General features: G+C 38.1%; 1 protein-coding gene across 3 annotated transcripts in view; it reads left to right on the top strand.

The window, feature by feature from the left end:
- LOC129569512 (protein artichoke-like) overlaps positions 1-27,947 on the top strand; it is a 144,237-nt gene that overhangs the window by 72,061 nt on the left and 44,229 nt on the right. For all 3 annotated transcript variants that reach the window (XM_055448363.1, XM_055448366.1, XM_055448365.1), the window contains one exon: positions 4,555-4,633. The gene's annotated coding sequence lies outside the window, so the exon portion shown is untranslated. The remainder of the gene's footprint in view (positions 1-4,554; positions 4,634-27,947) is intronic.

Below are 27,947 nucleotides of genomic sequence, written 5' to 3'. Positions count from 1 at the left end.
AGAGAGCATTTATTATTTCTAAAACCATCTTTGTTTTTCGCATTGATCCTCTCCGTCACCGTGTGTGTGTGTGTGTGTGTGTATGTGTATGTGGGATTCCAAAGCAAAACAACACATCATTCAAGTTCACGTATCGCACATAAATAACCGGATTCCTTTGGATTCAAATGGAAATTTAGTTCTTATTGTCAGAATCAACGAATGAGAGGAGAGCAACACACACGGAGAGAGACAAGGAAGACGGAGTGAAATGAATACAAAAAAAAATGGTTTCGAATGTCTTTCACTCGAAAAACACCGCAAAAGTCATTTCTTGCCGTTATTTGTGTCAAGCTCGAAGCTGAATAGGTGAGGTTTTTATGTGCACATTTCACTATTAAATTGTTATCTTAATGCGATTCATCTTTGGCTTATACCGTTGCGTACAGCGGTGCACACATGTGAAAGTCAACCAGACGCTCTTTCTCTCTCTTCCCCTCTCTCCCACGCCTCTCTGCTTCTCTTTCACACACTCTTACTACTTCTCTAACCACTTGTCTTCTACTCTCGTTCGCCCGTGCAACGCTAACATTTTTCCACATACGTTTAGTGAATATAATCTTGAGGTATTTGTAAAGTTGCTCCGTATAATTTGTTCATCTTCATCGCGAAAACGATGGCAAACTGCACCTGTCTGAACCAAAAACAAGCACTAAAATTTCAAAAAAGGGTGAGATCTTGAATACGAAAAACCAACTCATGTTATGCATATTTCAAACTATTATGTTTCGCATGTACTCATATTTTTTCCGTTCTGTATCTATGCGGGGGTAGAAAACATTGAAATGCTTAACATCTTCGAGCAACAGCAAGAAAAATGTGACATTTTATGCTATGTCATGCATTTTTCAAGCCAACATCACTTCAAGTACGGTTAAAGTCGTGCTGACAACATTTCATACGAGCGTATAGTAGATAGTTGCGCATTTTTCTACTCAAATCCAAGCACGTCATCCATACGAAAGTTGCATTCAACAAAAGAAAAATACTACAACTTATTTCCGAATGGGTGGGAAAAAAATTGCGGTGAAGCGCACAAAGCAAAAATGAAAAAGAAATGAATTTCAACAATTTTGAGATCATTCAAGTAAATATTTTGAAATTCCATCGAAACATAGCGAAATGAGGGAAAGAAATCAACAGAGAAAATGTTCGCTGCATTTCATAACACATTGCATTTTCAAGTCCATCGCATGTAAGCTCGATTATTATTATTAATCAAATGTTCTGCATATGGCTCGCAGCAAAATGCGCCACAAACAATTTTTTTATGAATTACCGCAGCCAAGAACTTTTCCGGTTCAATGACATCAAATACCCGTGTTTTTTTTGCTTGTTTGTTTATGTTGATGCAGAAACAGGTAATTTTCTACTCATTTTCTCCCTGATCACGAAAATTGCTGAAGTGGAAACAGGATTTTGATGAGCATTTCAATTACAGAAAATATGATGATAATTTAATTGAAAAATTGCACACGCATTTCCGAACACTTGAGGCAAATGAATTTCTGGTCCGTTCGTTTTCGCACGGAAATTCAAAAACACCGTACATGATTCCTCAGTTGCACAACCATATTTGTGAAATGCTACATTTGGTTTCTCGACATGTTCCAGCCACTAATGTAATTAGAGCAAATAATGCAATTATTCAAGGGGCAGATAAATTAAACCAATCATCTGTATGTCGACAGGATGGAGATAATGCATCCAGAAATCATTGCCAAAATATTATCGATGAATGAGCTATTTGAATGTGAATAATTTTCGTTAGGTCTGTTACTCTTCCGATGGATTCGATTGATTTCACAAAAACATGAAATGGAAAAGTTATGGATTTCCATCTTCGCATTTGAAATTGATGTTTGCAAAATGAAAAATCGGAGCATCAACGAGCAAACAAGCGGCAATTACAAACAATGTTCCATAATAATGACTCAAAGTGGAAAGAGAAGAGATCGGCAGTAATAAATTGCAAGTGGAGATTAGACCCAAGCAATTATGTAATAAGTTTTCCGAGTTTGAGGTGAGTTGCACCGTTGTGAAAGTAAGTGCATTGAATACTTGGCAAAAAAGAATGCATTGGTTTTCAAGTGGCACTTGTGAACATTAACAAGTAATTCTTCATTGCCATTGGCAACAAATAACAACACCGCTATTGGTATAAAAATCTTATTTTCTCAAGAATACCTGGAAATGAGATTCCCCATCAACACTCAAAAACAGTTACAATGATGTTACACTTAAATACATTGACTGCATACTATTACCACAAGATGCCTACTAAATGATGATTTTCAAGCGAAAAATCAATCACTTGAGGAATAAGCCTAGCCAACTAGCCTTGTCATTCAAGCTTACAACAAATTTTGAATACCTCTGATAATGTAATGGCAAATGGCTTACAGGGAAATTTATTTTTTCAAAAAAAATCTCTCTCATACATCCTATATTCAACTGATTTCATGGAAAAAGTCTAAAATAAAAAAAAACTCGCTTACAAATTGAGTTATCGAATGAGGTTCATCAAATTGCGTGCAACTGGAATGTCATTCGTTTTAATTGGTCTAACCGCATGGTAAATTCAATTAACTGATTTTAAAATAATTTCAACTCAATTATTGTGTGAGCCACATTTTTTCTCTAAAAACCGGATAGAAAAAACCGCATCACTGACATATCGACAATTCACAGCAACCATTTCTGCCGCAAAAAAATGCGTGTATGTGTGTGCTTTCATCAAATATTCGGATTAGTATTTAATTATTCACTACGTTTGCCATATATGAAATATGTTGAGAAACCAATTTTAAATGATTAATCATAAATTCAAGCTTGTGTAAATTGCGAGAGGGGAAAAAATATGTTACAAATGCATGTTCCGATTTGTTGAACTGCATTTGATGAAATTTCACAGGTCATTGGTTTTTCGGTCTGATATTTATATAGCATTAATCATCCTCGTCTAATACCATTGATTTTACATGTAAAATATCAACAAGAAACGACAAAAGTGACCTCTCGTAGCGGCACAGTTGAAACTAACGAAACAAACACAATTGAACATGTCATTTTCATGTTCAGCGTTAGTTCTGTTGTTTGCCGTATAGCCGAAATGAGATGTCTACAGCTTAGTGGCATTGAATGACATTCAACACCCATGGCATTAATACACCCTGTTTAATTGCTATCGAATCAATTCATCAAGCAAACAGATTGTGTGCTACCAACATAAATTATAGCCTGCTTAGTATCTCATTTCAAAACAATATCGAATTTCAAAATCCATCGACCACACATTTGCACGTGCACACGTGGACGGAAGTGAAATACATACTGCGTCGTATTAGTACTCACAAACAAATCGAAGTTATCTTTGAAATTTCAAGTTAAATTCAACTTGAGCGCAGCGCACCAGACTCGCGTTTGTGTGTTCCGAAGAGTCGTACACATGCGCTCCACTTGTCCGTCGATGTAGTTGGTCGCAACGCATGTGTACGACTCTTTGGTACACATAGACGCGAGTCTGGTGCGTTGCGCTCAAGTTGGATTTAACTTGAAGTTTCAAAGATAACTTCGATTTGTTTGTGGGTATGTATTTCTTCAGCATCATTTCACGATAACACTTCATTGGAATTTGAAACGTGAGCAACAATCGAAAATAGACAGTAAATGGTTTTTCATCATCTTGGTTGCTTGTAATATTAATATCTCCTAATTCTAAGCTTTTTCAAGTGATTTCCATTGTAATATATCGAGATTTACCACGTAACGATTTCACTCAATCTATAGATTTTGGGTTTGCGTATACGCAATTAGAACATATATATTTGGTTTTACAGTCAAATACATACAATTTCTACGTGGAAATTTGCGTAATAATTTTGCCTTTGAAATAATTCAGTTTTTGGTTGATTGAAATTCCGAAAAGTCTCCATGTTTTCGAAACTCTATATGTAGTATGTTGACTGAAATTATATTTTGGTTTTCATTTCAAAGAATTTTGCTATTGGATTGAGTTTGTGGAATATTTCGCAGCGTATTCCAAGTTGGAATTTCCAACTAAATTTACTATTGGTAGCTACCTGCATTTGGAATGGCAGACACATCTGCAATTGAAAAATAAAATGGAATTCACTTTACCAGAAGACCTGGTGAAGTTGTGGCATTGTTCGGTGCACAATGCAATTTTAAATTAACATTCTGGCATCAAATGCATTTCCATCAAAAAATGAATCAGAATAATTATTTACACGATTGAAATTCAGCTGTTTGTTCTTTCTGGCTGTTTGAAAAACCATTCTCTAGTTATGTAACCATCAATAATATGAAAACATTCTTCAAAGAGCGATGAACCCTTTTGTTTACAACCCATTTTCATATGTTAATAAGACATTTTAATTGGTTATATCTGATGACCCATTCATTTTTTCCCTCGCCCGATTGCACAAACAAAAGCTAATTATAATGTTACAATCGCCCAGAATGATCTATTATATTCTCTTATTTTAATTGCAGGAGCATCAATAATAGCAGCAGTACTCCACTTAAAAAGGCTAGACTAGACTTACGACCATTTAAAAAGAAGACGATAAAGGTAAATTTTTCAGTAATAAAAACCAAATTTTGTGCTCAATTTCGTGCTTGTTCAATTGTTTTGGGCCATTTTTTTCATTTTTTGTCCGCAGCGAAAACGCATCATTCCTTGATAATTATCTCAGATATTTAAAAGAGGTGCAGAAATTTTAGTACTCTCAAGAATTTTGGTGGAAAAAAACTGTTTTTTATAGGGTAATTTTTAGCATTCCCATGACAACCGCTGGAAAGAGAGTGAAAAAAGGCGGCAAAAGATCGCCAATTATTTTCATGATTATGGTTATGGTTTTTCTGCTGATAAAATAAATATTTGCGTTCCACTTGAAGGGGTTGTTTTCGCCGAGAGAATGAAGGAGCTTTATAGTCAAGCTTGCCGTTGTTCGGTTGAATTTTTGTATGGCACGATTTTTTGTGCCACTTTTGCATTTAATTGGTTAATTACGCGCTTCTTTTATTGTCTCAATCGCTGATAACGAATATAAGATGGAGAAAAAAATGGGAAAGAAAAGCCATAAATTCCTTAACTACATGCCGAGAGAGGGAAAAACAGGCAATTTGCCACTCAAATTTACAGCAACAACACATACCGAAAAAAATATTACAATTTCTTTGAACGACAGACACAACGCAAAAAAAACAATAATGTGAGGGACTGAAAGCGTGCAAAAAGTGTACAACAACATTATTGCACGTACAAACGTCAAGTTACTGCTTGACTGAAGCTCAATCGAGCGCTTCCACTTCTTTTCCCATAATTCTTGCGCGTATTTTTTTCTTCTTCTTCTTCTTAGCTTTGGCTACGGTAATTCTGTGTACTTTTTTCCCTAATATTTATGAGTAATTTTATTGCACATTAATATACAGATCAGAAGTTGCAGCCAGTTTCTTTTTAAGTCGAGACAAGGTTATGAATGGTCTTTGATATGGCCCTGTGTGCCATAAAAAAGGGAAGCAATAAAATAAGAATTAGAGTGTGAGAATACATACACATAACACACATAACACACAAAACACAACGGGCCGAACTGTGTGGTGCGCGCACATACAATTGCCGGCAGCGGCAGGAGCGAAAAGCAGAGAAAGAGACATGATTTACAGTTTAAGTGGCAAATATTTCAACTTATTGCCACTCGGTTGGCGGTCTTTTCGATTTTGTTGGTGCTTCTGTTGCGGCTTTTTTTTCTTCTCCTTCTTTTTTCAACCTTCACAATAAATTCCTGGTTAATTTCCAGCGCGATTTTTATTTCCACACTCAGTTTTATGATATTGTTCAAAGTGTTTTGTGAGAGTGCAAGTGGTTGCTTGGTTGGATGAGCGCGCAAACGAGCCACGGGCTGTTGAGGTGCACGCTCTTCACATTGAAAAATGAACAGACAAGTTTTACAATCCGACGTGAATCTTTAAAATTTAATATTCGCTGTAATTGTCAGTCACAATTGAAATTGAAACCGCCGCCGTCGTCGACTTTGTACACACACACTTTTTCTCCATCAACTTTGTCTCTAAACTTCAAGTGGCATTCATATGGCTGTGTGAATTTTCAGCAAAAATCAAACACATTTTCTAGACAAACTTTGTCGACGTTCCAAAAATTATATTATTCCTGGAATGGAAATTCAAGTCAATTTCACGTTCTCTTCGTCCTTTTTTCTTTCTTTCTTCGAATTCGTACACATCATTTCGCTGTACTCATGAAAACAAAGCTGCCGCAGCAGCAGAAGCCGTCTGCTTTGAAATGAAACGCTGATGGAATATGAAACGAAAAAAATTACAAGAATAATTGGAACAACAAGAACAAGACATGAATCAAATTGACCTAAAAATCGTTTCACCAATCGTTAGCTGCACGCGGCTGCAGCGACGACGACAACGGCCATCGTCAACAGAATAGACGAAAGCAGAACCAACTCTCTTTTTCATCTTCTCCCGCCATTCACTTTTCGGTCAATTTCAGCTCTGGCGAGAGAGAGAGAGAGAGAGAGAGAGAGAGAGAGGAAGTAAATGAAGTGGTACATTTGTTTTATTCGAAAATAAGCGTGAGCATATTTTAAATTCGCCTTCTACTCCCAATGCATTCAATTTTAGTCTCGAGTATTTGAATATCGGGCATTGTGCTGACTACATTTTGGCATCGTGGCTGTGCAGTCGGTGCCAATACTTGCCCCGATAGAGAGAAAAAGAGAGCGAGAGAGCACGAGAGAGAATAAGACCCATGAAGGTATAATGTACAATTTCCCTATAAATGCGCATAATTAGAAGGAAAAAAACAATGACGAAGCGAAAAAAACATACTTTTACTTAATTGCGCCAATTTGTGTCTTCGGAAACAAACAGACAGGGGAATGGGAAACCGGAAAAATCGGCACAAAATCAGAAAAGTCGCAATGGCAAAACGGTCATCGGATGATGCCGTTTCTGTTGCTGTTGCTGCCGTTGCCATTGCCATGGCCCGTTAGTGCGTTGAACGACAGAGCTACCACGAAAAACTTCGAGGCGGAAGAAATGAAAACAAAAGCGAAAAATTTGCAGCTGCACAACACAAAAAAGAGTGAAATCGTTAGCAAATGCCAAAATGAAACGAACGCAAATTACGTTATAGCCGATATTACATTAAAATTCCGTATGAATTCGCTTCATTTATTTTATAATTAAAGCTGAAACTTTGCTTACTTTTAATTTTCTAGCAGCAGTGGCAAGAGAACACGAATGAGAGAGATGGTGACGATGGCCAAGAAACAAAACCGCGTCAATTTTTTCCCTTTCTCTGTGTTCTCTGCTTTGCTCGTACCTTCATGACTCATTTTACCATTCATGCCATCACATTCGATGTGACCATGTTCAAGCAGCGCAACCATTCCCGTTTTGTGTGCGTCATCAACTACTTTTCTCGGATTTTCCTTCAATTTTAACGAAGCAAGCGAAGATGAGGGTGGAGAATGGAAAAAAATTGAAGCTCTTAATATTTCGGTGAAGCGAAATAACTTGATGTAAATGTGTTCCATAGAACAAATGGTCATGCAAATCTGCAGACCGGGACATCAGTTTTATTCCTCATTCGATGTGTTTTTTTCTGTTTCTCTTTGAAAACGTGCATAAAGCCAAAACTTTCGATACCTAATTGAGAATATTTTTGCCCGGTTTTTTTTATTCATTCATTTCCTTTTTTCATGATATTTAAAAGTTGTATAAAGAAATTTAATTCGAAGCACATTGCAAATTGAATGGGATCCCTTGGGTGGCAAATGTGCTTACTACCCGTTGCCTTTGATGAGTTTCATTTGGCAATTGTGGAAAATGGAACAATAGCAAACGAATGAACGGAGGGATACAACCTTCCAGGAAAACGATCCACATGAAATCGATGGTGATAATCACATGCCAACGGAAGGCTTGAACGTTTCAAGTGGCACATTTTTTCTACCGAATGATGTGAAGTGCAGATGAAAGGAGCCATTTTTATCATGCATTATATTTTTTCAAAGAGGAAATTCAATTAAATTGTTATGGACAGCTGTCGACGAACGGAACTGAAAATTTTCCCCGGTGAAAAGTTTCACATTTGAATTCCTGTCAAAAGTTGGCATAGCCCAACGAGAGAGGAACATCGCAAAATGTACATCTAAAAATGGCACATTTAGTCTCAAAGTCAAGTTGAACACTTCTGGTTAACGTGGCCGACACTCGAGTCCATTGCAACTAACTGACGCATGCTCTAATTGAATAACATCTATTTACTGTGTTTGTTCAGTCGTCGAGTTTAGTTGTCATTGTATTTGGCCAGTGGCTAACCAACTCAAAAGCTTCAAAAAGCACACAATTTATGATAAATACCACGACAAGTGGGTGGTGACAACCTCAGCACTAGAAGTTGCGATACGATTTTTCTCGAGATTTGTTTTTTTCCTGATTCAAATTTACTGCAACGAAATCAAGTCTAAAACTATGCAGATTTCCATTTAGAAAAAGCTAACTTGCATACGAAACTACTTGATGACTTTGAGTGATCCAACGTTTTTGATGTTCGAACAAGATGGTTTAACATTAACATGCCTCAAAACAAATCGATTACACTTTCAATCCAAACAACGTTGTGTTAGACTTTTGCTGTTGTGCACACAACTTGATGTGGATATGCACTGCCTTTTCTTGCAAACTATGCTATGCATTTGTGCTCTTTGTTTTTGGCATACGCTTTTGCTGCTGCTACTGTTTATGATGGTTAAATACACATATTTTGCGGTTATCACTTGTCATATATGACAAAATCCATCAAAAGCGCCTCTCTTCTTGTGGTTACTTAGCTGCCAAACAACAATGTGAAGCAACAACGAAAGGAGAAAAAGACACAAGAGAAATGGGAAAAAATGTTAAGCTTCAAATGTGAGCATAAGTGTTGATACAAGCAAACACTTTGCTTTAATTCATGCAATATGTGCTGCCGTTGTGCCGCTCATTGGCTGTACAAGTGGATGTGTTAGTGTGTGTGTGTGTGTGTGGATCTGTGTGCAGTAAAGTGGAAAACAATAGATGGTCTCCCATAAAATACATAAGTTGAAGCTGTTCCTTCTATCCATTGGCAAAATTCTTTCATTTTCACCGTTTTACAAATATAAACACACTTAAGCATTTGCTGATGTAATAATGCACATAGAAAATATAAGTAGAAATCATGCATTTCATGTGGACGAATGGGCAAGAGGAGGGCAGAGAGGGAATGAGAGTGTGCAGAGTGTGTGCAAGTGTCAGTTGAATTTTGTAAGCGCTGGCAAACAGCAAACAGAAAAGCTGAAAACGACAATGAAATCAAAACAGGCTCAGACAAGTGGAAAAATGATTTCCACCCAACTAATGCTCTCCCCCTGTCTCTCTCTCTCTCTCTCTCTCGTTCGCCCTGTATGAAAACATTTTCCGTCTCGTTTCGATTGTATACTTGAACGTCATATGAATACATATAGTGCTTGCAAATTCAGTGGTACAGTCGCAAAAAGGAAAAAAAACCTCAACACATAATAATTTTTTTCTATCTCACGATTGTTTATTCGTTTTTTTTTCTCTTCTTGCTGGTTGTTGTTTTTGTTCTCGACGGCGTCATCATCGGTTTTTCACCTTTTTTCTCACTCTCTTCTGCATGGCTTTGCCATTTTTAGCCACAATCTGGATGCTGGTGCGCTTTTATGTTGATAGAAATACACTTTAGTTTGTAGAAAGTTTACGATGTGATGGTATCGTCTGTAAGCATGTAAGTTGCATCTTCCGGTTTTGCGCTTCGATAGATCTATTCTCGTTGGTTGGTTGTTGTTTGCTATTTTTTTTCCCCCGGTATCTGCAATTTACGTGCGGCCAGTATTTATGAGATCGATGGAAAACAGTTTAAGCGATTCTTTCACCATCATTGCCGATGTGGTGAAAGATATGTGTTGTCGTTTTTATCGGTACCGCAACTTCAACTCGGTGTGTAGTTTGTTTTTTTGTTGCCGCTCACACGGTGAAAATCGCTTTTATAGCTTTCAGAGGCTATTATCACAATTAGGGCTAGCAATTGTGTGGATTGCAGACCGTGACCGTTTACCAACGACGCCAAATTCCATTATTATTCAGCAACCGCTTCTTGAATAATAGCATTAAGATACGCCTTTTTAACTGATGAATTGAAGTATCACTCTCTTTCTCTCTTTCTCTCTCTCTCGTTCGGCGTTTTCCTCTTTTCATCGCCCACAAATACAAATTTTTCCCATCTTTTTGTGTACATTGAAAACGGACGCGAAATTTCAATCCCTCTTTTATGCCAAATGCAAAAATGTTTTTCCTCGAGAACATTTAAAGCCGTCATGCTTTTCTTTCTGCTTCGTTTAGAAATGAAACCATCGTTTGCATGCATTTGATTGCTTCGTCTCAATCAAATCATTGGAAGAAGAAAAATGCCAAGCAATGAAGTCATAAAAAAACGGGCATCTGTTTAGATAAAATCGAAGACCAAAGCATGCCAAGGCAATCGATTTGTGTTTGTGTATTGTGTGTATGCAAGTCGTAAAATTAAATCCGGTAGCCGAACGAAACAACTTTAGATTCACTCGAAATTGCCTCGGTATATTCGATTTCGATGTGATTTACGAGCACACCGAACAATAGAAGAATAAAGAAAAAGTAAAGAAAGGAACACAAGAGAGAGAAAAAAACACCCAACGAATCTTGTGTGTACACAGGACGCTGTTTGCCGTGTTCGAAATTTAGCAATTTTCGATCATTGAATCCTCGTTAAATTAAAGAAAACAACAATCTTTCAACTGTCTTCTTATCGATTTCGATCGTTGTGCACCCGCTTTTTTTCTTCGGGTTCTTGTGTATTTGTGTTTTGTTGGCACTCGTTCCATCTCTCGCTTTTCGGTTGTTCGATTCCGCATTGTGAATGTTTTATTGTATGTTTACTTGCGCCGAGATGATGATGATGACGACAACAACAACGACGACGACCACGACGACGTCAATGGCTGTATTTCATTTCGTTAGATTCGCCGGGATTGCCGCCAGATCCGATCGTTTCTCTGTCGCTTTCTTTCTATCTCTGTGTATACAGACACAAAACCAACGGCACAGTGTACCAAGACTAAGTTGAATAGTGGCACTAACGAAGCACCACTGCACTTACAGCTCAAAATAACAATAGCAACAGCAGCAGCAGCAAACAATTTCACTAACTAACAACACATTTTTTTCGGATATTTCGTTATTGGTTTCGTTTTTTTCCCTGTCGTTCCACCCTCTGTCTCTCTCTCTCTCGTTCTCAGTCTGGCATTCGGTCGAGGCGCGTTGTTGTCTTTTTTTCTTGTGTCTTGTTTCGCATTTTGATATGCATTCTCATTTCATTTGGTCTTCGTTATTTTGTGCAACGCGTTTTTGATTTGTCTTTTCCGTTTAGCCGCTTCTTCCGAGAGGAAAAGAATGAGTGAGTGAGAAAAGGAGTACATGCAGCTCACGTATGCGGGCATTTTGCCAAACAAAGCGTAAAATAAGAGCGGTTTTTTTCTCTTCTTTTTTTTCATCATGCCGCTCATTCGCCTCCACTTCTTAAGTTTTCCCCCAGCAAATAGGCGATTCCTGATCATGGTACAGCACATTTTTTTCTCTCTCTCATCCATTCGTTCACTTGCTTAACTTGCAGCTTTTTTCGTCAGCATCATTATCAAACACAGATTTCCTATGAATGTGAGTGTGAGGATTGTTGCCGCACTCTTTATATGCACATGTTGAACGAAGCGACTTCATGTTTCGTGTATCTACTGCGCTTTTTTCCCTCCCACTCTTCTGTGAATGTGGTTCCATTTTTACGAGTGGCAGTTGCATTTGGTCAATGCTTTATGAAACGGCACCACCGCAATACTTGCGAGATATGAAAACACGAATAGAAGAAGGCGAGATGCTTTTAAGGCGAACTTTTTGAAGTCAATCTAATATTCACGGTGGTTGCATTCAGGGCTCACTCATTCTCCCTCACTCTCTCTTCATTTTCATCAACCAAAATACGATAACGCACCCGAACAAAGCGCATGCTAAGCATAACATTCATTTGTTGATGGGTTTCACTGGAGAGAAAAAAAAGGAACGTGTAAAAAAAGGCAACAACTATCATGGTGTATATCGCCATTAGATGAAATGAAATAAATGATAAGCAAAAGACAAAAATGGTCATAGAATAGCGAGAACTCGCATACACACGAAAAAAAGATGGCTTTTATTGTACAACTGTGTGCGATTCCGAAATCCTTTTAGTCTCGCCACCGCTGCTACTGCTGGTGCTTTTGCTGTTGCTGGTTGATGCACGGTAGCACAAACACATTAAGATTGCTCTCGGTTAACAATCAACATTCTAGAGATAAAGGTCTAAAAGCCAAGCGCATGACACAATAGAGAGAAAGGCAGAGTGCGCAGCACATTGAAAATGAAATTGAGAAAAATTGGGTAAAATATTAAAAGAATGCAGAAAAATAACGGCGGCAATAGTAACACTTTTCAGACATTATTGTCCATAAAAACCGAACGCAACTTGCCATCTCACACTCACATTCCCTTGCATCACACAAACACGAAAACAAACAGAGAGAGAGAGAGAGTGGCCAGCAGTAAATACAATGCAGATTTTCTTTTGTAGGATGCGATCCATTGAACGGTTGCTATACCATTTTCATGAATTTCTTGCGTTTGTACTGTCCTTTCATCCATTTATACATGCAATTCCCACTCTCAGTTCATCGACTCGCTTTCATTTCGTTTCGTTTCATAATTTTCCGTCTATTTCTATCCGTTTCTCTCTGCGTCTCTCACTCTGTCTCTCTCTCTCTCTCTCTCTCTCTCTCCATCGCTCACTCTTTCTTCCTCTGCCTTTTTCTCGCCATTTCCCCATTCCGGTTCATAATCTCATACACAAACAAAAAAGAGAAAGAAAATAACATACAGTCCATTGTTATTTTAACTTTTATTTGAGATCAAGATATTGCTTTGGCCCGACAAACGAAACGACACTCACTGAATGTTATTGTTGTGATGACTGTTATTATTTTGATTATTTTTATTACAATTTTAAAATTCAGTTTGTCCTCCCAATGCATGTCGTTGTCAAAGCGAAGCACTACAATTGCATTTGGCAACTGAGAGTGCGTCTGAAATATGCACTGCCTTTCAACGAGCGATATTGCCAACGGTCATCAATATTGAGGTCAAAATGAAAAAAAGTCAACAAGCAACCAGAAAAAAACAGTCATTTGATGAAATGAATCAAATACATTGAATTTTTGATTACATCGAGTAGCTATGATCAGTTAAGCGTTTCATTTGAGAATTCAGGTATTTTATTTGTTGATGCAATGAAAAATGATTTTTATGCAATATTTTATGAGAACATAGCTTTCAATGAAATTATTTTTTATATTGAATACCCTTCGATGACGAGCTTTGAATACCTGAAAGTGTGCATTTGTACTGGTCATTTACATTCTAAATTTTTTTTCCACTGCAATCCACTTCACTCGAATATACGCTGTAATTGCTAGTGCACCAATTGAAAATGGAAATGAGCTTGTGTAAACTCGAAAAAGTCAAGTGAACATTGTGTCATTAAAATATTTTTGTGCGGAATATAATATTAATTTGATTTGAATTGAAGTATTGAGTAATAGCGGTGCATATTTCATTTGCAATTAATAAATTAAACAAAATTTTAATATTGATCAAAGGGATTTTAAATATTCAAAATTTACTTAAAAAATTTCATTTGCTTTCAAACAAAACAAAAATCGCATTCCGATTGTAATTGGGTTTTCATGATGTGATTTACTCATTCCAATACACAACAACACTTTAATTATAATTTCAAATGGATGTTTCTATGCAACCGAGAGAAGGATTACGCTAGTGATTGGCTCATTTCAAAATTGTGATTGATGTTCACAACCAATCGAATGTGATTGACGAACCATTCAAACTACAAATTCCCTAGTTCAAAAATGTATTCATCGAATAACTGAGAGAATCAAAACTTGCATTTCTTTATTCGGAATCAAAGAGCAAGCTCTTCTATGAGCAGAACTTTTTGGCCAACAAAAGCTTTTTGTTTAAGACAATTTATAATGCTGAATTGTCATAAAATGAAAGCATCTTTTTTCTCTCGAACTAGCGTTATGCATAAGCATCGTTTATTTATGTTGTTTTTATGCATAAATTTCTTTCTAGTTTTGCTTATTTTGTTGGATGGGACCATTGGTTGGTATGCATAAGCATTGTATGTGTGTGTGTGAGTATTTGTGCTCTCCAATATTGAGTACAAGCTGTGTGGTGTGGTCTAGTTTCAGCAATTTCAAACCTTTTCTCTTCAACGATTTCAATTCGAAAATGTAAAATGTTTTCATACTGCAGTGAATCGATTCATTTTCCTTTCGCTCTTTGTGTCTCCTCTTTTTCCTCTCTCTTTCGCATTCACTCGAGAGTGAGAGATAGATCGAATATGGTTGGTAATGTCTTATTTGCTGAAATCGCCGACGAACGCTCTTGTCCTGGCATTCGATTTCCAATTCAATTTGTGCCGTTGCCGTTGCCGCCACCGTATGGTTGAGCGCAGAAAATTGCCAAAAACTGATCGAATATTTTGCATTGAATGCCATCCAAAATATCATCATCATAACGAATCGATGTTGAAGTTTTATTATATGTTTGCATTTAAAAGCGCCAAACCATTCATGGCAAATATGAATTTGAAGAGACCGAAGCAGCAGTAATACAGCAACAAACATCGTGAAGAGAGAGTTTAGTTTGTGTGCAGCGTTTTTTGCTGCTTCTTCTTCTTCTACCTTGTATCTAACTGTGAAGCTTATTTGAGAAAACTTGGCACGTTTCTAACATATTGATAAATTCAGCGCAAAAGTATACACAAAGGGGCTTCGGCTACATGAGCTCGACGAATCGAAACGACAACAGACATAGAGAGAGAGAGAGAGAGAGAGAGAGAGAGAGAGAGAAAGCGATGGCTGTCGAATGAGAGTTTGGCATCAGTGCGAGTATTGTGGCTTTGGGTTATCAAGTACTTTAAGTTCATTAGAAATTTATTTCATGTACTCAGTAAAGATTGTTGCTTTTTTCCTTCAGCAACAGCAGCAGCCCAAGCAGAACAGCTCCTTCGTCTGATCTAAGTATCAATAGAGCATGCGAATGAGTGAGAGTGTGAGGGAGATGGATGAGATACTGCAGTTTGGTTTCAGAGTCAGTCGCCGCACTCATCATGTTCATTAATGCATGAATTCGTATGGGTGTTTTCATTTGGTAGTTACTATTCGAGCACGCCAAACCGTTTTACTATGCTCATGCTCACACAATTCACAATCACATACTTCACTCAATTGACTATTATGTGTGGATAACTCTCAACACTGCTGCTGCTGCTTCCGTTTTCAGTTCTCGTTCAACTTGACGAACACATTTACCGAATGCTAAAATGAATAATATATTATTTTAAAATGATGATGACGACAACGACGACGATGACGATGATGAGATGTAGAAAGCGAAACGAGCGTTCAAATTGATGATGATGATGATGGAACCAAACCCATTTTCTTTCTTCCGCTCTATTGGAAAATGTTTTTCCAATTTTCTGTAGCTCGTGTTTATTTGAGAGATATTGTGCGGTGCCTAACAAAGATACACTTCATTGGTAAGTTTTTGGCAAAAAATCCAGTTAATGGTTTTCATTCGAATGGGAAATACAGTAGCGCGCCCGCCAACGTTACATAGCAACGGAAAAAACATAGCGCCAAATTGATGCAGCGGATGATCTGACGACGTGAAATTATATTAAGGAAATAGGGTTGTCTACCATATTTCCGGTGCAATCGAATGGGGTTTTTTATTGCACATGTGTTCAGTTATCTATTTCTGCATCGATGTTGCTCGTTATGCTCGCAACCGAGAAATAATTCCTTGGAATGCGTTTGTAATTTAAAATTCATTTGAGGTATTTTACACGCCTTGGAATTGCAATTGAGTTGCCGGCTCAAATGAGCTCTTGATCGATGCCATGAAATGTTCGATTGCAAAGGGGAAAAAATGATTTTCAAATGAATCCATGGAATTGAATTTGCTAACAGCAAATCGATTCATTTCAATATAATCGAATGCATTTCCGATGTTGATTGACACAAATCTCTTCGATTTCCTTGCGTAAGCTCTAGGCTTTGTGTGCAGCTCACAATAATGTCGTTCGTGATAATATTTGTCCATGCGTCGGCTTTTATCGGATAAACAATTTGCTAATGCCTTTATTAGCAAATGATTTCAAATGCATGTAGCAATCGAAACATCTGACAAATTGAGATAAGCCAAACCGCATTAATTCGATCGGATCACCTTTTGGCTATGCTGTCAAATTGATATCTAACTACTGCATTGTTTTTGCGCCCCGACCACAAAACTTATTTTTCAATTTTAGAAAATGCGTTGAATGACCTTTCTACAATCCCCCTAGCAGTAGCAGCAGCAGTAGAAAATAAACAAATTTGCCGTCTCTCCTCCTCTCTCTCTTTCTCTATTGTGTCTGATGCATCAGCCTAAAATACCTTGGCTATTGTTTACACAAAAGCCGATTATCCCCATTGTAGCCGTCATCAGATAACGGGCGAATTGTCGATAAAATTTATGTATTTTCGATAAAATTGTCCATTTGTGGTGTACGTTGTCCATTTAAATGCTTTTAATTGCTCTATCGATTAAAAACCATTATTTAATCAGATCAAGTGATTTATGATTCATAAAATGACAAATCGCCCGAAGCCAACCAAAAAAAAACACAACTGAATTTTAACAAATCGAACAAGGTTTTTTTGGGGTGTTTTCATTCAATGTTTCCTCTTCGGGCGACGAGGAGAATCGATCTCTGTCGGCAATACTCGGGTTCTGGGTGTTATTGTGAGACATTTTATACCGTAATGTCTTTGAATGGTATCATTTACGCGTGGATACTAATCTTCGTTCGATCGACTGACGATAATTCATGTTGAACGAGCGGAGAAAAGTGTTTCATTAACATTTAACATTGTGTCCACATGCTGTTTCAAAGACTCGCTCGCACAGAGTCGCACCACCAATCCGAACGAATCGAACCGAGTCGAATAGCTGATTAAGCTGAGTGACTGAATAAACCGCAAACCGGCACGAAACGTCAATAAATCTTATTCGTATTGCTCATTTTAGGTGTTGCTACTGCTATCTCGACAAACGCGCCACCGTTCTCTCTCTCTCCCTCCGCCACACACACACACACACAATAACTCGATACTTCTTAACTTCATCGCCGCAACGGTTCCAAGCAAGACTATTGAATATAACACAATTAATTTATGTTATACGGTTAAATTCAGTAATCAAAGTCAATAATAGCAGGCCACTCGCTGTGTGAGTGTGTGCATGTGTTTGTGGTTTGCATCGATACGCAAAAATGGACGATAAATTTTTCTGGCCAGTGACGCAAAGTGAATGGCAAACGTCCGAATGATTTATGAGCATCCTTTATATAATGGCACACCGCACACACATACACCTATTCTGTGGTTCGGTCGCCGAAAAATCTAATAAAAATGGCAAAATGTTCAATTGCAAGCGCATTGATTTCCCTTTCAAGTGTCGCTTCTTTCTCACTATTTTCTCTGTCCTCCCATTTTGGCACATAAATTATCTCGGAAGGCATTTTGATGTCGCTTTCACGATCGATATCCATTTTTCATCCCATTTTTTCCTTATTATTTATGCCCTAACTTCGTTTTCGGCACGATTTTCTCCCGGTGTTCGGGCATTTTCCATTACTATTGTAGCACAATCAAAGCGAATGATTTGCAAGCGAAACGATACCACACTCGCTTTTATTATTATGTGCTTTCGCTCACACAATTCAAAATTGAATATCAGCTTCTATGCTGAAAATAAACCCGAAACAACACAAATGTCGTACAAATTCTCCATTCAAAATGCACACAATTGTGGTTAACAAAGCCCAACTTTCGGTTGTTTTACAAGGTGCCATTGCAAATTTATTCAATTAAAAGCATGTTCGGTCTCGATTACAACATATTCACAACACTGGAAAATGAGTGGAGCAGTTCAGTTGGTGATGATATCGCTGTTGTTGCTGCTACTGCTGCTGTTGCAGTTGCCGTTTTGCTATGTAAAAGTTTATTGTTTTCGCCAGCGAAAACATAAAACCGACTTGACATTTGCCGTAGATATTTCTCTCATTCGCTCTCCTCTCTTTCTCTCTCTCTCTCTCTCTCTCTCTCTCTCTCTCTCTCTAGCTCACTGTAGTTTGTATCCGAGTTTGTAGTAAGCCATGTGGGGAGAGAAATATTTGCAGAAAGTATGTAATTAAATGCAACGATAAATGGCTTCAAATCAGATAACGTGAACGTTCACATCATCATTTAGTATAGTTCTTTAAATGGTTCTTCTTCTCAACACGTTTTAAAAGCGTTTGCTTGATGTTGCGCATTTTTCTGTAGTTCATTTACATGTGTTTAAAGGCGAAAGTTTTGTATTTGTACAAGGGTAAAGTTTTCTACACGCGGTAAATGAGTGAGATAGAACGGTAGAAATAGAAAACCACATAAAATTGCACTATCTTTGCCGTTAAGACACATTTGGCTCCATGAGTGACTGAACGCAATGAGAAGTAGGGAAAGGGTGTGTGGTGTGTGTAAATGTGAAAATGAATTGCAAATGCAGACAGCCACTAAACGAGAATTTATGCATGAAATATAACAACAAAAACAATAGCTACCGATTTTATTGCTGTTTTAAGTTCGGATGGTGAAACAACGAAACATAATGCAATTATCGTACATAATGACATTGGACTTGAAGCAATTACAATATCGTGAAGATTCACGAAAAGCTCGATACCAAGATTTTCTGCACTCGAATGCGCTCTCTCTCCCATTCTCGATCTCTTTTTCTCTTGGCCCACAACCGGGCGATTGTGTTTTATTCATAATAATAATTTGTGCTATTGTGTTAGGCCACCACTTTGTGTATATTGTTTTGGTTTGGTTTTGTCGGTGGCATCGATGTGGCGAACAGATGAGTCTCTCGAATGTGCGTATGCTGCTTATTGCCATTGTGCGACAGTTGGCTTTAAAATGCATGTCTTTCGATGGCGATTTGGTCACTCACACTCCTTCCATCTCTTTTGCTCTCGATCCCACTCGTTCGCTCTCGCTCTATTTTGAAAATGTTACTTGCATCATTTTGCAATTGCCAGTACAGCTCCGACCTCAGCTTTGGAAAAACCCTAACATTTATGCCCCGTATCAAAAGCAACAGAAGAAAATACTTTAGCCTCGACCACACATAAATTCGTAATGTAAAACTGTATTAATAACCACAAGAGAATTAAGTACAGACACATACTCGGCAGCTACTGCTGCTGTTACATGCAACGCAATTGCATTTTCAAAGGGCACTTAAGCGGATTTTACTCGAAATTCCATTGTAAATGTTGGACTTGATCATCGTTTTGAAAACACTTAACCCAAAGTTACCCTCAAGAGCTTGAATACACATACACATTGATATACACAAACATACAGAGAGAGAGAGAGAGAGAGAGAGAGAGAGAGAGAGAGATGTTTACGGGTAGCAAGAGAAAAATATGCTAAGCCAAAAGTGTACATGCAACAAATTACGAAATTCCATGCACGCGTTCACCAACCGTGCATACTCGATGCACATTTCTCGTCTTGAATTTTGTAATCCGTGTGCGTTTTTTTCGGTCCATCATTGGCCTCAATTCGGAACGAGCATCATCGTATTCGTTGGTCATTTTGTGTTTTTGTGTGTGTGTATGTGATGCGTGCATTTATTGAACGTGTCCAGACATTTAATAATGAAATTGAGTGCAATCAAGCGAAAGATATTGAAAATGTGAGATGAAAGCCACCAACAGTTACCGAAATTTTGCTAGAATTCCAAGATGTAATACAACTCATTAGAATGTAATCCTGATTCAAACTTGAAATAGCAATAATCTCTCTGCATAATTCATGTTGATATTCCGATATGCAAAGCGTTATCGATGGACGATGATGAACAGCCGTTCGAATTCGGAATTCAAATCAGTGCTTGTTGAATCGAAAAGGTGCTTTTCAATGGAAAATCAATTCTGTCTCTTTCTCTTTTCGTTACAGTGCACAAACAACAACATTGAAGAAAATTATGAGTATTTTTCTGATGGAAAAATTTGTTTTACAATTTTGCAAATGTTACATGAACGCAAGGTAAAGGTTGCTTGAATGAGCGATGATAAATCCACACCAATTGAATCCATTCCAAATGACGTTACACATTTCCCATTTGAAAATCCGTTTAAAGAATGTTTGCCGTGGGTTTTAACTCGATAAATTCGTGTAATGGCGTTGACGGCAGTAGCAATAGTAAGCGCGAGCGGTTGAATTGAATGCTGCTGCTGCTGCTGCTGCAACGATGAAACACACACGAATTTCGTGTGCAATCGTAATTTGTGCAATCAATAAACTTGCAATTAAATATTGAAATGCGAACAACAACAAGCAACAACACTTCAACAAATCTTAATTAACTTACGAAATTGAATTCTGTTCACCCTCGAACATTGTTTCATTGCGGGGCGACGCATACTTTGTCTTCATTTTGCTTCATTCGTTGGATGTGTGAGTTCTTGTGCAACTAAAAGATCGGCTCTTCGATTTGAATCTATCGATTATGTTGAATGGATTTTGTGAATGCATAAATGGAATTTGCGATGCATGGGAATACGCTGGGGCTTCGGCTCTCGCTCACTCATTTGCTCTCTCTCTCTCTCTCTCTCTCTCTCTCATTAAGAACACACAGTGGATAATTGAAAATTCGACTCCTTTAACGTGTGTGCAACGAAACAACACGCTTCCAATCCACAACTTTACGACTTTCCCGATATCAGAGATATGTGTTGTTACTAAGTTACGCGCGAATCGTGCGACTAGCATTAACCACGATTTCAAAATGCGCTCTGATATTTTGCAGGCGCATAATGAAAACCATTGTAACCGGCCAAAAATAGTTGTTGGGGTTTGTTTGCTTGGATGTGCGAAGAATTCCGTGTGTGTTCACACTATCGGTGCAATTTAAAATGAGCAACCATGAAACTTTCGCTAGCATTTTCCGATGGAAGCGTGCTCGTGAGAACCAAATAAACAGCGCATTCTCCGCTCAGAAATGGCAGGAATGGATTCTGTGAACCGAATATTATGATCAAAAAGAGCAAGTTTTGCGATTCGAGAGTGCGATTTGGTAAATTGATCTTCCATTCGTTCGGCATCAGTTTGAATGTAATAAGACCTTAATGACGACGCCAAAGCTAGTACATATACACAGTGTTCTGCTTGATCTGGATATGCACAAGCACAAGCACATGCACACAGGCCCTTCAGCTTTTGTATTTTTGCTATCGCACACGTACTCGCATAATGTGCAAACGCTTTCACTTGCATTATGTATTCGAATAAAATTAGAAAATTTATTCGGTTTAGCTTGCCATCGAATGCGATCAAATCGATATGCGCATTTCGGGGAGAGAGAGAGAACCATCCACTCACACTAGTTTCGAACTGGAAATTGAAGCTGCCGCCGCCGTTGTTGCTGCCGCTGCTGCTGTTGTTGACTCACAAATTACAAATGTGGTGGAAAAGTTTTGTTTCATTTATTCTTTCCATTTGCATTTTGCTCACAAATCTAATTGCATTAGACGAATGCAATACCAAATGTTGAATAGGGTGCGCCAAAGTGAACCCAACACGACAGTAGCAGCAGCAGCAGCAAAAGAGCAGAGCGAACGAGTGAGTGTGCTGGTTGTGTTGTGAAATGTAAATTTGTAAACAAAAACCCAAACGGAAATTTTCTCGCAGGCAACATTCGAATGAATGCTAAACATGCTAAGCACATCTAATACTCTCAAATGTACCCGAAATCGATTTTGCATCTACATTTCGGGGGTTGCAAACAAATAAATGAACATTGTACTGTACACTGTTCACTGCACCGAACACACGCACACTCACACCCGTAAAGCTCTCTCAATCTCTCTCCGTTTTACGTCAGCTCCAGTGCACCCTTTCCCCCAGAAATTTGAATGATGAATATAAGAGAATGTGCGCTGATCTTTGCTAAAAAGCGTGTATTTGTACTTCTGTGTTCGACAGCATGTTGTGACCTTTTGTGATGCACTTTAGCTACAATTTTCCATTTGCAACATTTGACACAAAATTACAAAACAACTGCAAAAACCAGAGTTCCAGTGTGACTGTGGCATTCGACTTTGTAATCACGAATGTATGTGTCGGTGTTTGTGTTGGCCATGTTTAGCATTTCGTTTTGGGTATTCCGGATGAGAAAAAATATGCTGTATTCGGTCCCATTGCAATTTCACGGTGTGCCTTTTTCTCTGGCATTTTGTGTTGTCTCATGCATGAGTTTTTCCGCAGGCATCGAGCCCACTATTTCATACATTTGCTAAACAATAAGCATAAAACACGGTCAAATGCATATCGTTTTAAGCCGCGCATTTTAAACGATCTAAATGGCTTGACTCCAGTCGATATGCACGCACATTCGACACCCATGACCGTATTAAGTTTGTCTGTGTTATTTTTTTTTGTGATTTCGTGTATGTGTGAGGGGTGCGTTCGCTGTGCATTGCTCACTTTGCAACACATTAAACGGTCATTCATCGAAGTCGAATGCTGAATTGGTTCGTTTGGCAATGTCAATTGGTTTCACTGCACCGATAATAGATTGTTTTTATTATTCCATTGTATTCTGGAATTGGCTTCACTTCCATTTGCTCGTCTACGTTTACTACTTCGTTGTTGTTATTGCTGGTGCTGCTAGTGCTGCTACTGCTGTTGACGTTCTTCTACTACCGCTCAATTACAGTTATTTACATCAGTTTTACGGCATCAATAGATCGGCGCCTCGAGGTTATCACCAAAACTGAAATAAAACCAGAGAAACAAAAAATACACAGTAGCTACAACTATTTTGACGACATCGAAAAAGTTGCCATTCGCAGAAACATTTGCATAGAAATAAAATGCAACAACTGTTTAACAACAAAACTCCGACGTACATACAGTTTGCCAATCATTTCACCACTTCGCTTATCTAACCTAGAGGGGCAATTTTCGAAATTCGATTCGAAATATTGTGAATATCCATTTTTATGATTAGGATTCAATTACTTAGCACATTTCGATGCATGTTTGGGCGCAATAAATTCTCAAAGTGCTCAACACCCCAAAAATACTGTTGTAAAACAGTGTTTTGAAATGGAATTGTCGAATAGTGTTAGTTTGAAAAGTTTGTTTAACAAATTGCTGCCAGACGTATTTCGAACAAGTTTTCAAATGGATTTTCTCTCTTTTCCCCTCTCTCTCCCTCTCCCTGTCTCCCACTTTACTATCGATATTTTCCTTTTAGTCCATTCGAACCAATACTGATTGAAAATCACTGGGTGCTTTTTACGCTTTATTACTTGTTTTATTGTTTAAAATTTATTTTTTACGATTGACGTCTTTTTTCCATGCAATATTCAAATAACTTTTGTCCAGGAAATCACTTTAAGGTGAACATCATTTTTTATCATTGAAAAAAAAAAACGGAAATCGAGAGCGATACCGCAACAACATCAACATAGAAGCGATACCGTTTATCAAGCTGTGACTTGATGGGCCGTACATATTTACGGGAACAACAACAAATAATTGTGTGTGAAAATCACTTCGAATAAACAAATTTCGGGATCAGACAATCTGTCCCGTTGCGGTCATGTCATTATTATAGATGTCAAAGTTGCAGGTGGAAACATGATAATTGCCAGAATTAAAATCGTCTCAATTCTAAGTCACTCGATATTATATTACAACACAGTAATACACCAAGTGATAACAATATAAAATGCTGCACCAGGATTAAACCAGTAAAATGAGACGGACAAGAAAAAAATGAGAGAGCGTAAAAAAAATTCCCTGCGACAAATACATAATAATCACGTTGAAACCGGCACATTATTATATTTAAATTTGTGCGTTGTATTGTTTCATGGGCACACGGATTCCGAAACGTGGTGAAAACGATGAAAAGCTGAGAAAAACCTGACAAGAAAGAAAGAAAAAGGGCGAGAGAGAAAGCAAAAGAGAGAAACACGGCCTGTAACACACAGGACAAAACTGAAAAATCTTAATAATTCATCTACTACACAATGAGATTGATTGTTCTCTGCCTTTTTCCATAAATTTCCGGCTAATGAAAATTAATGACGTTCGCCCGTTCTGTTCGTCGACAATGCAAATTGTTATACACATCATTATACTTTTTAGCGACGATATTCGTCGTTGAAAGCGCACATTTTCTGCTCTTTCTTTCTCTTTCTCGCTTTCTCTTCCTTTGTTCCTGCACTTTTCTTTTCATCGCGTAATGGAAGAGTACATGTTGTGAAGTTGTCGTCGACGAGAGCATCGTCGACATCATCGTTGGACGGTGATTGTTTTATGTTCATGTACCGCTTAAGCTGTGGTGGGAACGAGAGAAAGAAAATTTTAAACAAAGATGACTGAGTGTAAGAATCTAAGTTGGGAGACAATGGCAACATCGAAACACGTATGCTTTGATAATATTCCTCGTCGTCGTCGTCGTTGCAAACTCAAGTATGATGCGGAAACTCGTACTCACCAAACAGTTATTAGAGGAACCCCCGAGTTGCCTTCGTACGCATACCGTGCCGCTTAATGTTGTTTATCCGACAAATTCTCATTCACAAAAGCGTATGTCATGATAAATGTGTGTCAAGCTGAAATATTAATTTCGCCATAAATTTCCACATGAATTGCATACACTTTTATCAATCTTTTGCTGTTATTTCTCGTTTCTTTCTCCTTCTTTTTATTTTTCTCTGTCGTTGAGCCAGTGTCTCTCGCGTGCGCGCTTCTCATTCTACCGTGTGCCTCAATCCACTACGCATCGTCCTTGTTGAATCGTGGGGGCGATGTCATACAAGTGATATGACAAACTTGATACATACACATTCAGTCACCCAATCCAGACAATTCGCTCTGTTTTGAAATATGATATGATGCAACCAGAACTTCTGGTTTTGCTTGTGTCAAACATAAACTCAATCTCTTTTCCATTATTCTATCGACATCGATACACGCTGTTGTCGCTGTCGCTTTTTTCTCTCTTCGCTGTCGACGGTCGTTTTCCAAAACGAGCGCAAGCGAGTGACAGAGATGTTCTGTTGATTTCTGCAGCATTCGATCGAATGAGCATAGACAACAAGAGCAAATCTTGTTTCAATAGAAGGATTCTGTTTCAATCTCAATAATTTAGCAATCATACTTATTTGTTTATATTTTCTTAATGTTCAGAGAAAATTGATTTTGATTTCAATGGTGATGGCGGCCGCTTTGCGCTAAAAAAGTTTTTTTTTTGTTGAATTCTAAAGGAAATTTAAGCATTTTTTTCTAGTGAAAATAGACAGTTCAAACAGAGAAATTAGGCAATTTTCAAACATAGTTGAACGCATATCGCATATATTTCAGCAAATGGCATTTCTTTTCGCTGCGAACGCTTGAATGGTTGTTACACTGTGAAAATTCCATTATGATTTCCACTTGATAACAATGTAATTTGTGAACCAGCCGCATATTTCATTCGTGTTTCTATCGGGCTTTTATACTTGAATAGTTGGGGCGTACGAAATGTGAAATGTCGTTTGCTTGACCATTTTGGCATTCGAATATGCCGTATAATTAAATGAAGATAATACCACATTCGAAATACATATTCATTATCCCGTTAGTCGTTTATGTGGCCCATATATCGGGTGTACGAGGTATTTCGGTGTGAAAGCGATAGATTGCATTTGGGTCAATTCGCACTTTGTAGCATCCCATTTAGGTGATAATGAAGCGTCGCATGACTGAACACCAAATCAAATTCAAAGTGTATTTCTTAGCCTCGTTGCTATCTTCTTCCCTTTGTATGCGCCTTTGAATTAGATTTTGCTGTTTAATTTGGACTCGCTTCATGACAACAATAAAAATGCTCGTTTGAATAAAATTGCGAGTCGAAGAAACGAGAGCCAAAGTGGAAAAAAAATCAAATATATTTCGACAAGCGTGTTGGCATTCCCATTCGTTTCGTTCAATGTGTGTGTGTGTGTGTGTAATAAAAGTGGACATTTATTGACTTTGGAACAAATAACGGTGGAGTTTTTATCTGCATCCAAATTATCTAAATAGGATCGAAACGGTGTATGTGTCTATACAATCTGTATAAAAGGAGAGAAAAAAAATATGGGAGAAGAAGTGGCGCAATATTGTTACAATGCATGAGTGAGAAAAGGTTGAGGTTTCGCTCATTCGTCACCTAGGCATTTGTGAGTGGTAACTTTACAATATGTACCCAAAGTACACACACTCACATCAATTCATGAATCGAATGTGATGCGATTGGGGATCCTCTTCAATATCAACTACAAATAGGCAACAGATTTGATTTCCATACGCTATTCGATACATTGACATCGGTGCTGATGGACATGCCATTGTGTTTGCGATGTGCGTATTATTTATCATGCAAGAGATGGAGAGTGGGCTCATGAATAAAAAGGTAAAAGGATTTTATGGCCCGCACACCGTTTGTAATTACCAGTGACACACTGAAACGTCGACCAGTCGGCATACACGCACACACACACTCGCCGTTACTGGTGTTGAAAGCGAAGGCCGAACACACAAGAAAAAGAATCTAATTTTTCGAAGATCCTTTTTGAAAATGATATTTGCTTTGATTTACATAGAAAATAGGACTTTGTATGCTTGAGGATTTGATTCAATCGGTGGCAATATATTTAATTATTTCTTCTAGTGTGTGCATGGGCTCGGATCGAGAGAGCGGACGAGCCGGCGAACCAGCGCCAATTGGAATGGGCAGCTCAGCTCGTCAATATAAATCGATGACAGGCCGTGTCACACTACAAACGCCATATGTTTATTCTCTATTTGCATAATTTTCTAATCGGTTGCCATCCCGAGCGCTTTTCGTGCCCAGTGCCGATCATTTATTTGGGGAAATTGACATTTTGTGTGTAAAAATATCACACTGTAACGACGTATACATTACCTTTGGATGGTGCAATCTGTATGTGTATGCGACAGTTTGTTTTTTTCTCTAGTCCCTATCTCGATGGTGTGGTGATGCTGTTGCTGCTACCCGTTGTTGATGCTCGTTTGTCCAATTCAGTGCCCTAACGAGAACGACCAAATGGAAAAGAGATTTTACATCGATGCAGATATTCCCAAATGATATTCATTTTTATTTCGAACACTTCAATTGATATTTTTTTGTGCTTCTACCGTTCTTCTATGCTTTTTTCGCTGCTGGTGGTGCTGCTGTTGTCACTACTGTTGCTGCTACTGCTGATGGTGGTGGTGCTCTTCTCTTCTTCTTCTAGCCTGTCTCTTGTTATTTTTATGCTTTTGAGATTCGGCTCTTTGCTTGCGGTTGATTTTATCGGAATAAATGCGACGAACGAGAGTCGTCACCAGTATACAAACGGTACACAATACACAAAGATGCTTGAATAATTTCACTTTTCTCCCTCACTCACTCACTCACTCTCAGCTCTGTTTCGCTTTGTCAACTTTTCCTGGTTCCCTAGTCTCTCGGTTGCCCGCTCACTCACTCTCTCACTCTCTGGTGACATTCCGATGAAG

This window comes from Sitodiplosis mosellana, unplaced genomic scaffold, assembly GCF_009176505.1.
Source record: "Sitodiplosis mosellana isolate CC-2019 unplaced genomic scaffold, AAFC_SMos_1.0 Smas_scaffold_38, whole genome shotgun sequence".
Lineage (NCBI taxonomy): Eukaryota > Metazoa > Arthropoda > Insecta > Diptera > Cecidomyiidae > Sitodiplosis > Sitodiplosis mosellana.
This window is presented reverse-complemented; position numbering and strand designations above follow the sequence as displayed.